A 13,477-nucleotide genomic window follows, 5' to 3' on the forward strand; every position below is an offset into this window, starting at 1 on the left:
TAAAATCTAGCAATCCCGGGTCAAGTGCTGAGTTGAAATTAATAAGAGATGAAGAAACAAATGAGTTACAATTTCAAAGAATTTATGTATGCTTGGATGCCGTGAAGAAGGGTTGGTTAGCTGGTTGTAGACCTATAATTGGAGTGGACGGCTGTTTTTTGAAAACTGTTTTTAAGGGTCAATTGTTATCTGCATTTGGTCGAGATGCGAATAATCGGATGTACCCTCTTGCATGGGCTGTGGTTGAAACGGAGAGCAAAGACTCGTGGTGTTGGTTTTTTGATCTTTTATCCAAAGACATTGGATCTAATTTCTTTGATGGTTTTGGTTTAACTATTATGTCGGACATACAAAAGGTAATCCTTTGATCTAATTTCTTAAATTAGAAATATTATTTACATTTTATTTTAATACTTAAATTGTTTATGGTTTTGTATAATTACAGGGATTAATAGCGGCAGTTAAAATTGTTTTTCCAGAATTGGAGCACAGGTTTTGTGCAAGGCATTGGTATGCCAATTGGTCTAGAAAATTTAGAGGTGATGACCTCAAAATGCAGTTTTGGAATTGTGCAAGATCAACATATCCTGAACAATTAGATGCCAATATTCTAAAATTAAATACTTTAATGGATGGTGCTGCTGCTAAAGTTATTTCTGTACCAGAAAAAACATGAACAAAGGCATTTCAACATGAGACAACAAAATGTGATATTGTTGAGAACAATATGTGCGAGAGTTTTAACTCTAGTATCCTTGTTGCTAGGGAGAAATATATTTGCACTATGTTAGATTTGATAAGGAGGGATGTCATGAACAAGAGAATTAAGAATCGCATATTAGTGCATAAGTGGCCCCACAACATCTCACCCAATGCCAAAGAATTGCTTGAAGTTAGTAAATCTCAACATCATGAATGTCACGTATTCTTTTGTGGTGGTAAGGGTTATGAAATAACCCAAGGTAACTATAGACATACCGTTGATCTTTTCAACGAAAGATGCTCTTGTCGACTATGGAATATAAGTGGCATTCCGTGTGCTCATGCTGTTCGAGCAATTAATCATGCTAATAATGGCACTTTAGAAGATTATGTTTCTCATTGGTACAAGAAAGATGTATACTATTCAACAAAGGCTATAATGATAATGAAGGTACAACTATTAAAGTTAGTTTTATGGTGAAAGATTGAATATTTACATAGTTTATGTGATATGTAGTGAAAAGATTTTTTTTTTGATTTCATACTTTCAAATTTTGTTTTGATCTAATCTGCATTTGTTACTTTAATCTATACTTTTCTTGTCTTTACTATATTTATCTTATGATGATGGTATAAAAACATTTACACAGAGCTATAATGGTGTAGACACATTTATATAGAGTTATGATGGTGCAAATATATCCACACAGGTCTATGAAGCTGGAGGTACACTATTAAAGTTGATCTTATGCTGAAAGAATGAATATATGCATGGTCTATTTGATATATTGTGAAAAGTTTTTCTTGTTAATCTCATACTTTCAAAGGTTTTGTTTTAATGTGTATTTGTTGTTTTAATCTATAATTTTCTTGTCCTTATTTCATTAATCTAAAATTGAATGTGCAGATACATTGAAACAAAACATTGTAAATGGTGGCATAACCAATACTCCTCAAAATAAAAATACAGGTTTTTCTTGTTTACCTTAATTTGCATTGTTTGCATAGCTATTATAATTGGTTTTATGGTGAAAAAATGATTGCTTGTATTGTTACAAATGAGAATTTTATATAGTAATTAAAATTATATTTGTGATTTGTAGTGAAAATATATTCTTGTATGGTTGATATTTTGTATTGAATTATAAGAATATTTACACATAGTTATAATGGTGCAGGTACGTCCGCACAAGACTTGTCAAGACGAGAAAAAAGAAGAGAAAGTACAACCTTACATAATGTTGGAAGAGGAAACACATTGTCACTAGGTGTGGGAAGAGGAAGAGGAAATACAACTTCACTAGGTGTCGGAAGAGGTAGAGGTCGAGAAAATGAAACGGTTGTAATTGGTGCGAAGAACTTACAACATGGTATTAGACCACCAGGATTGATGTGGAGAGGTAACAAAGCACTCTCAACTAGACAATTACAAGAAAAGGTGAACGAGAAGAAAAGGAAATTGAATGGTCAAAGTAGTTCAACTTTTGGATACGAATAGTTTTGGTTAATGGATTTGACGATAACTAATAGGCGATGATTACTTTTTGTTATATCTTATGTTGGATGAAATAGATTGCTATATTTTGTAAGTATCTCGATGGAGTTTATGTAAGTGTCTAAATACTAGATTATTATATTTTGTAAGCGTTTTATGTTTATTATATAAAATAAGCTTAATTATAAGATCTCATTTGTTAACATATTGAAAAGTTAAGTTAATGAGTCAGGGATTAAGTGTTTATTAAAGGATTGGTTTTGTTATGGCGTTAAGTATTTGTTAAAGTAATGATGGAGAGATTAAATGCTTGTTATAGTTTTGGTTGTGGCATGAAGTATTTATTAAAGTATTGAAAAGTGGGTAAAAATAGTAGAGTTAATTGATAAATATTCTAAATATTAAAATTATGAAATTGAGAGGAAATACATATATCATTGTTTACTTAAAATACAATATTGAAATGTAATGTCTTTTTTTTAATTGTATTATTTCGTTTCCTATATAATTTACTTAGAATACATTAAATACAAATATTAGAATACATTGAATACAAACATTAAGTAATAAAATAAACTCCAATAAATAATTATTAAATTCAAATCACAAATTTTATTGACCATATAGTTTTAACTAATTTGGAATTCATAACAAATCTTACAATGTTGTATATTTCTATTTTTATTCTATTACAAATACTAAGAACACTTTAAACATCAAATGTACTATGCCTAAAAGAAATAAAAAAAATATTTGACAAATTTCATCTTCAATTCAATCTTCAAAAAGTGATATTCTCCAATTGATTCACTTTAGTGAAGAGCACCTGCAATTCATTCTCCAATTGCAATTCATTCTTCAATTGCTTCAATTGCTTCAATTTGACTGAGATCGATTGTAACTCATTTATCAGTTTCCTTGTACTGTTTTCATTATCAGATATTATTATCAAATCAAAGTATTTTCGTCCAATATTATTTTGCAATTATGAAAATAAGATAATAAAAATGAGATTACTTCATAATGTTCAGTTGATTAATTTATAAAAACTTATAAATCTAAATGCAAATAAGGACGACATTTATAAGTTATACATAAATGAATGTTTAAAATCAAAATTTAAACAGAAAGTTTGTAATAGAAAAATGACGGTTCTATCAACTTTATCTACACAGTGAAGTCTTGGATTAGATCTATTGCGAGCAAGCTCGGATTTCATAGCCACCGATCTCAAGCACAACCAAGAATTAGATATATCCGGCATGTGGGCATATCTATTAGTGTTAGTATCACTCATCTTCTTCCTCTTTAGAATGTCAAAACCTACACTTACTTTCACCACGTAACCTAAAGCTTGCATTTTAGTTGCAATTTGACTAAACTTTTATTAGAGATAAATTAGGAGGAGATAAACATGCTTAATGAATGATATGGTTGGAGGTTGAAAAGGAGGAGGATACCAACCTTATTCGTTCAGGATTCTTTGAAGTTGCAGAGAATGAGACTGGAGAAACGTTGAGATTACAGTAGGACGACGAAAGGAGGGAAAATGGGAGGAGCTGTTAATGTGCTCTGCTTACTGCATCAGTGCTTATGAAGAAGGTGGTGGAGAAATCAAATCCGTTGAATTGAAGAAGAAGAAAAATAAGTTGGAAATGGCAGAAGCATTCACTCTATCTCCAGTTCTCGTGGAGTCGGAGAGAGTGTGAGAAGTTGCATTTCTGATTAGATTATGGCGTCACTATTTTGGGGCACCTGAGCAATCACCGTTTTTTTTTTTGAATTTTTAACAGTCGATTTATTATAATATTTATTTATAAAATAATTTATGAGTTTATTCTATTAATTTACTCTATCTACATAGACTATTTTATCTTCATTGAGTCTACATACCTTTCTTTTTCACTGTCTATACTGACGACTAGCTGAGGTGAAGTCTTGGAACGAATATCACGGGAAGAGAAAGAACCAGTTCACATCATCATCAATCATCAAGAAACTCGAACAGCCAGGTAACGGGTAAGGCTATAATACACAGTAATTGCTATGCAATTTCAACAAAGGCTAACAATTAGTATTGGATTATCAAATTATGTTGTAATACAGCCAGTTTCAGAAAACACTTATCCAATTTCAGAACAAAAAAGTAACAACATCTACTATATTAGAATTGGATTATCAAATTATGTTGTAATACAGCCAGTTTCAGAAAACACTTATCCAATTTCAGAACAGAAAAGTAACTGCATCTACTTTATTAGAATTGGATTATCAAATTATATTGTAATACAGTTAGTTTCAGAAAACACTTATCCAATTTCAGAATAGAAAAGTAACAGCATCTACTATATTTTAGTATGAGAATCACAAAATATAAAATTACTGAGAATAGTAACAGTATCTACTATATTTCAGTATCAAAATCACAGAATAGAGAATTATTGAATCCAAGATCAAAGCATCTATTATATGGATATAATCCATAATTCTAATCGCACCTCTCGATGTGAATAAAATGATAGGACCGAAATCCTACCTCACTGTAATTTGAAATGCAAGAAGTAGAAGAACCCGACCTATCGCGATTCCAGACGAATAGAAGCCCCACGACGCCACCCAAAGCGAAATGACGGATATCACAGGAAGAGAAAGAACCAGTTCAAATCATCATCAATCATCAAGAAACCTGAAACCGAACCAGTTCACATCATCATAAATCATCAAGAAACCTGAAACAGATGTGAAATTTGCATAGAAATAGTGGCGTCACAGGAATAGAAAGAACCAACGAACATAATCATCGATTGTCAAAAACCTAAATCAGAAATGTGAAGTTTGAGTAGAAATTGTGGCGAATGTCCGGGAATAAGAAGAATTTGCTCAAATCATCATCAATTATCAAGAAATCTGAAACAAGAATGTGAAGTTTGACTAGAAACGGATCGGATTGAAATGAAGAGACTAAAGTTTGGGTGAATTTCATTAGATGGAGTGGAAGAGAAGACTGTGAGAGAAGAGAAGACTAAGAGAAGAGAATTAACGGTCTGTTTGTTTTAATACAATTATAATTTTTAGTTTTGTTAAAAATTAAAAAGTAGATATTGACGTGGAAAATTAATTATCCTACATGTGTCAAAATATTAACGGAGTTATAAATTCGGTCTATTATAGTGTAAATTTGACAATAATGTTAAAGGTTAAGTGTTAAAATTATATATTTTAAATTAGATGATAAATATGAAAAATATTTACAAGGAAAGTTATAAATATGATAATTTTCTCATATATATAATGATGCTTAATTTTTAAAGTGTCTGGATTGCCGAATCGAGATCTGTGGTTAATTTGTATATATATGTGAGAGTAAATGGATGCTTGGGTCAGATTGGGTTGACCCTCTCATAAACTTAAAAAGGTTCAAAATAAAATTAAAAATGTTATATGTATGTTTAGAACTTGCAACCTAACAAAACAAGTATAACCTTTAACCAAGTGTGATTAGGATGTGGTTTGCCGATGGGATAATGGGACGGTATCAATTGAAAGTGGTTAAACAAATATGAATCAAATATTTGATTGACCAAAGTGTGAGGTACAATGGTAAATATTAAAAAAATATGAATCAAATATTTGATTGACAAAGTGAAAGTGTAAAGTCACGAGATGAGAGATTCATTCAGAAAAAATATGTGATGAAATATGTAAGAAAATAAGTTATTTTATCGAAATGAATAAAATGTATAATGACAAAATTCTATTTTTTTATTTTAATATTTTATTCTTAATTTATTAAGAATTTTAAAGCTTGAGTATATATTATTACAATTTTTTAAATTAATTTTGTTTTTGTTTTTATTTTTATCTGTATCATAAGGAAAATTTTCTAGTGTATGATTATATTAGTCTAGAAGCTCCTTCAATGTAAAAAAATTAAATGACCAATGTATAGTCATTACGAATTATCTTCAAGTTAATGCTTAATTTGCAACTTTTTTTTTAATAAGGGATGAAATTATTTTATTAATTCAAAATTTTATTTTAATAGCTTATTGATTTGTGTTTTTGTGACAAAAAGGCTTGTCACCATTTTTTATTTATAAAAAATGAGACATTTTTTTAATACTAAACAAAAATAAATATGTATTCAATTAAATTGCTTGAAAAGAATGTTAAAATAAGTTCAAACTATTTTTAATATTATTGAGATTATTTTTTATTTATTAAATTGGTATAAATAATAATAATAATAATAATAATAATAATAATAATAATAATAATAATAATAATAACTCCATTAAAATATAATTACTTTGAACTTATCTCTAAACCCCTACAATAATTAAATTTAAGACTATCTAATAATCAATTTACTACTTTAGTTTAAAGAAACACAGGTACATGGGATTAAAAAAAATTCCAAGTCCATATGTAGTTTTTTTGAAATCAACTTCATTTTCTAGCCAAAAAAAAAAAACTTCATATGTTTTCATATTTAATTAAGTTTCATCAATAAATATTGGTTGTCTTTATGTGTCAATTCCTAGAAGAGAAAATAGTTTATTTTCAATGGGCTTTCCATTTTAAATCAAGCATTCCTAATAGAAATCTAACTAATATTTTAAATCAAATTCTTAAAACATTATAATTTATTTTATTTTTTTTATGCATAAATTTGATGTTTAATTCAATCTAACTAATATGTATAATATATTTGTAAAATAATATTTTGAGAGGACCAAATATAAAGAGACAAAGAAAGAACATAATTTCCATTTTATTATTGAGACACGATTGAACATTAATTATTTACTATATAAACTTTAAATGTATAATTAATTTTCTTTTAGAAGGTATATATCTACAAACAGATTCATTCACGTTATAATATAATTTGTCATAAATTATTTCAATAAAATAAAATAACAAAAGAACTACAACTACCAAAAATAAAATGGGAAAAAAAATTAAACATCACATTTAATGTGTCTCAAAATTCCGTAAAATTCGCGAAATTATAATATCCTCAAAAGTATGTTCAATACTGGAGATTAGAAACCCTAGTTGGAGATTCTTAATAATGAGTATTGATTGTTATAAGTTACTAATTATTTACTTTGACTACAATGTGTAAATATGAGAGAAAAGTGTAGAACAGAAATAAATAAATAATTGTACATATTTTATCTAAAATAGAGTTATCAAAATGTTATTAAATTTGTTAATATATAATAACTAAAAAATATATTATTTTATTTAAATTAATACCTAATAAAATATTAAAAAAATATATAATTTTTAAGTAAATTAAAAACAAAATTTGTCTAAACCCAGCTCCAATTCCGAAATTGTGTTCCAAGTAAATTCATTTTGTGATACAACTTAAAGATTTACACATGTACATTTATTTGTATAAAATATATATATACATTTTTCAAATTAATATTTATATGTGGAATCATTCAAGTACGTACTCTTAGAAAAACTAAGAAAAATATTCCAAAAAACTACAATTATAATATATATTTTTTTTTCATTTGAATTGATATGTTACTCTAATTCATTGAAATATAAATATAAATATAAATATAAATATAAATATAAATATAAATATAAATATAAATATAAATATAAATATAAATATAAATATAAATATAAATATAAATATAAATATAAATATAAATATAAATATAAATATAAATATAAATATAAATATAAATATAAATATAAATATATTTTAATTTTCTTCTTCACAAAAAAATTGTTCTAAATCAAACAAAACAGAGTTGACACTAGAAAACAATAAACATGTGGTTGGAATATGATTCAAATATTTTGAAAAAAAAAACATATTTTGTAGAAAATAATTAATGTTATCCATTTTTAAAATGTTGGTTAGAGGTATTCAATATTTAGATTAAATGATTAAAAAATTTATTTAAATTTTATAAAATTAGATAATTTAGTATTTTTAATAGTTGAAGTGGTTGGATTAAATCCAAAATAACCCTTTAGTCAAACTAGGCATAGCTAAGAGATGATGCTATTTGTAAGGACTTTTTATTTTTATTTTAAAAATAATACAAATATGTTGAAAATTTCAAAGTTTATAATTTTTTAATTGAATAAAGACTTTATTCTTAGCACAATTTACTATTTTTGTTCGTCCACTTTTCCGGGAGATAAGTTTAAGGACTATAAAAAAAACTAAGTCTTGTTTGGTTTGAATTTTTTAATAAAATCAAACATTATTTTATTTCCTCTCTCTCGTTTATTATATCACTAAAATTATTAATCAAAATATTAAAATATCTTTTATTTAAAATTTTTATTTTTTATTTTATTTATATATATCAATACTTTTTAAGAATTTGTTTGATGTTTGATTATTTAGATAAAACTCAGTTTTTATCCCAAAAACTCAAATATTATATCAACAATCTAATTAATAATTTTATTCATTTAAATACTAAAATTATCGTCAAATTTTATTCTCTCTAAACCATCATTCTCTCACCTAAATACTATTATATATTCAAAATCATTATTATTTTTCTCCCTTTACAAACTTCAATCCTTACAAGTTCTATTCCTCTAAAAATAATTATTTTTGGTTTTTTTAAAGGAAAAAAAAAGAAAGATGATATTTATTTTGTTATTAATATTTATTAGTCTCAATCTAGGATAACTCAAATATTAAAATTTATTTTTAAAAAATAAAAATAAATATTTATTTAAAAATATCTTAAATTAAAGTAAGATAAGATTATTATTAGTTTATAAATTTAAGATATAGTTATTTAAAAACCTATAAGAAAAAAAAAAATAATGATTATTAATAATTTAGAGAAATTAAAAAATATTGATATATATAAATAAATAAATAATAATAATTTAAAATATATAATATTTTAGTATTTTGGTTAATGATTTGAATGATCTAATAATTAGAGACGAGTGAAATAATGTTTGATTTTGTTTAAATTATTTAAAAAACTCAAACCAAACCATGCCTAAAATTATCTGTCAATCAATGGTAAGTTGGTAAAATAAATTGAATTATTTGTTAATCAAAATCACAAATAAAATACTATATTCTTTTTCATTATTTATTAATATTTTTTTTACAAAAATAAACAATTAACTTTTATAATTTAAATATGAAATATAAAAAAGAAAAAACATTTATTTGTTTCCAAGAGTTAGTTTGATAGATATTTTTGTAAAATTTATCTAATTTTTTTTTAATTTGTCATTTTAACAATTAAATCACTATTTTATCAAAATAAAATATTATAAGGGGAGTCATAACAGGTGTGTATAATGATAATTCTTTTTCTAATCTTGACACGGCTAACGAAAGCTCTAATCCATAGCATTTCTATTATTGAAATTATAGAGTCAATCACATTCAATTTTATAAAAGAATTACTCTAACTTTATTTTTAAAATATTAAATTTGAAATAAAAAATATATCTTAGTAATGTAATCAATTAAAAAATAATTAACTTCTTTCTAAATATTTTTCACTAATCTAAGATACCTCATCTTTGAATTAGTTCTTAGATTATATTTTATTATTTTATATTAATAATTTTTAAGTTATTTTACTTAAAAAAAAATTACATCTATTCAAAATCACCAACAATCATTACTTTATATTTTTTAATTTATTAAAAAACTTCAATAAGAACATATCATTAAAAACTCATAGTGAAAGAAATAAAAATACCGAAGATATTTGGGGAGATATAACTTCAGATGAAACGCACTCATTTAATTTTGTAGAGGAATCGAAAGGAATGAAGAGAATAAAAAGCTCTGTCAGATATTAGATATTTCATTTGAGAAAGTCCCAAGTAAAATCAAAATAAAAACGCTATAGGCGCTAATTGATTGTTGTTGATGTCTGTAATTCAGTTCTTGTCTCATTGTCAAATCTAGAAATTGTCTAGATCTGATCTTAAACTTTTGTATTTGTTCCATCTTTTGAGTTTTTTTTTTTAATAAGACGAGACGGAACTAAAAAAAAAACCTTAACAAAAACTAAAATTATTGACTAAATCTAATAAAAAAAAAACCCTCAAATAATCAACCTCAAACAAGCTCCAAAAACTTACATCCACCTAATCACTGACCTCACTTTACTCACATTTGTGTGTATATAAATATATGCAACCTTTCTTCATTGTTCAAGTACCAAATTAAGCACAGCAGATCTTACTTGTACCTTCAATGGCGAAATCACCAGAAGAAGAACACCCTGTTAAGGCCTTTGGTTTGGCTTCGAGAGACACATCTGGCATCCTCTCTCCTTTCAACTTCTCCATTAGGTTAGTTAATGACCACTAATTTCATCAAACACACTGAGTTATTATTATATGCATGTCCTCTAAATAATTAAACTGATGTTTGCAGAGCCACCGGAGAGAAAGATGTGAAGTTCAAAGTGCTCTATTGTGGCATTTGTCACTCCGATCTTCATCAAATTAGAAACGATTGGGGAAACAGCATCTTCCCCATGGTTCCTGGGTAATCAATCATTCATTCATTCATTCAATCAATCAATCATTCCAATGTTAAACCAATATTAATAATTTAAATATATGCAGACACGAAGTTGTGGGCGAAGTGACAGAGATAGGAGATAAGGTAGAGAGATTCATTGTCGGAGACAAAATAGGAGTCGGATGCATGGTCGGTTCCTGCAAGTCCTGCGACAGTTGCGTTGAAGATCTCGAGAATTACTGTCCCAAGATGGTTCTCACTTACAACTCCTTAGATTTCGATGGCCACCCGACATACGGTGGTTATTCCGATATCATGGTGGTGGACGAGCATTACGTGGTTAAGATTCCCAATGGCATGGCTCTAGACGCATGTGCTCCTCTACTCTGTGCCGGAATAACTACCTACAGTCCCCTGAAGCATTTCGGGTTGGATAAGGTTGGAATGAGGTTGGGTGTGGTTGGATTGGGTGGATTAGGACATGTGGCGGTTAAGTTTGCGAAAGCTTTTGGGTTGAATGTGACTGTGATTAGTACCTCGCCGGGGAAAAAGGCGGAGGCGTTGAATCGACTTGGAGCTGACTCGTTTTTGGTGAGTAGTGACCCGGAGGAAATGAAGGCGGCTATGGGAAGTATGGACGGTATTCTCGATACCGTTTCAGCTTTCCATGCGATCTTGCCTTTGATTGGTTTGTTGAAGACTCAAGGAAAGCTTGTCATGGTTGGCGCACCGGAGAAGCCTCTTGAACTTCCCGTCTTTCCACTTTTAATGGGTAAGAATATACTTTAAAACGTTAAAATAAGAAAAATAATTTATCATGGTAAAAATGTGAAAATGACAGGTAGGAAGATAGTTGGTGGGAGTTGCATAGGTGGAATGAAGGAGACGCAAGAGATGCTTGATTTTGCGGCTAAGCATGGGATAAAAGCTGATATCGAGCTCATTTCGACTGATTACGTTAACACGGCCATGGAGCGCCTTGCCAAAGCCGATGTGAAATATCGTTTCGTAATTGATATTGCGAATACGATCAAATCTCCCTAAAAAAAAATTGTGATTTGTAATTGCTTATTATGCATTTGAATTGTTTATGTTTGTGGGGTGCAACTTTTGATTGTGAGTGGTTGGATTATGGGTTATTTAACTTATAATATGTGTAATATGTGGTTTGTTTACAAACTTTGTCGGCTTTTTCTATTAATAAAAAATAGGTAATGAAGTGACTTTCCAGACTAAACATGTGGGAATTTTCTTTCTTACAAAAATTAAACAATACATGTTGTCTTGTTAGGTGTCGTCGTACTAATACTATTCTATAAGTCCGTGATAAAAATAAATAAATATATACTTTTAAATTCTAAAATGCAGTTGTTTACAAATCAGTGAGGGTTATGATATACTATGTGTTTATATTATTAGAAATCAAATAAAATTCAAGATTTGTTTTTCCTCAATAATTAATTGCCTGCTTATTTTACTTTTAACCAAATAAAGTAAAATAATAATTAATTGCCTGATTAACCAAATAAAGTAAAATAAAATTCAAGATTTGTTATAATAATCAATTGCCTGTTTAATCAAATAAAGTACAAGATAGTAATGCATAGAGATTTTTTTTTACTCTTCGGATTTAATTAATTAATTTCTTTTTAAAATTTTGAATAGATTGAAATTAATATTTATTTTTCTCGACAAATGATTATGTTAAAAAATAAAAATATTATAAGTTATTTTCTAAAAAAAATGTAGATATTAAAATTTATTTTAAATAATAATTTTGACTTAAATTTAATAACATTAATAAAAATAAATATGAATAATATTAATTAAATTATAATATATATATATATATATAAAAGATAAGCTTACTTATATTAATTATAATTAAAAAATAAATATGATTTTTTAGATTAGGTACTTTTAACCAACTAATTTATTTTACACATTTAATAAAAGAAAATCAAATTAAAAGTCAAAATGTGTTAAATATATCAAAAACATATTAAATATATTAAATGAGATAACTATTTGTTAAATGAGTAAATATATATATATATATATATATATATATATATATATATATATATATATTGATTGGAAATATATTAAATAAGTAAATATGTATTGAATGGGTAAAAAATTAGGGTAATCAAATTAAAATGATAAAAAAAATGTTAAAACAGATAATAATCGTAATAACATGTTAATCAAGTCAAACGAATTAAAAATATATTAAACAAATAAAAAAGCTTGTTAAGATTATTTGAAAAAAACAAAATTTAATTTAAGATACTTAATTCATATTAATGAATAATGTAGTTTAGCAAGCTAAGTATATTTAATTTATGTTGTAAGTTAAAGTGGGCTTCACATTCCTAAAGTTTCTTAAATTAAACAAAAAATAATAATTAAAAAGTATAACGTCAAAATAGAAATGTTATTAGAAATGTATAGGTGACTCCTCTTTCTAATATATAGTCATGAAAATAATTAAAATATATATTCTTTAACTCTTTACAAATAGACATTAAATTTATATAAAAATATAACTTACTAATTATATTAATTTTTTTATTATTAATTTTAGTATTAAACTATTATATATCTTTATAAAATTTTTAAAATATGTTAAAAAAATAAAAATGATAAACCTTCCATCTATATTCAAACTTTATGACGTGGCTGATGGTGAGACCTTGATGATAACTATTTAGTGTGAAGAATTGAAAGCTCACCAACTAATAAAGTTTTTAAAAGAATTTATCATTCGTATA

The 13,477-nt window shown here is 26.4% G+C and overlaps 1 pseudogene; it reads left to right on the plus strand.

Moving 5' to 3' along the window:
• The first annotated feature begins 10,430 nt into the window (after positions 1–10,430).
• LOC124919932 lies at positions 10,431–11,747 on the plus strand (annotated as a pseudogene).
• Positions 11,748–13,477: the final 1,730 nt, after the last annotated feature.

This window comes from Impatiens glandulifera, chromosome 1, assembly GCF_907164915.1.
Source record: "Impatiens glandulifera chromosome 1, dImpGla2.1, whole genome shotgun sequence".
NCBI classification, from domain to species: Eukaryota; Viridiplantae; Streptophyta; class Magnoliopsida; order Ericales; family Balsaminaceae; genus Impatiens; species Impatiens glandulifera.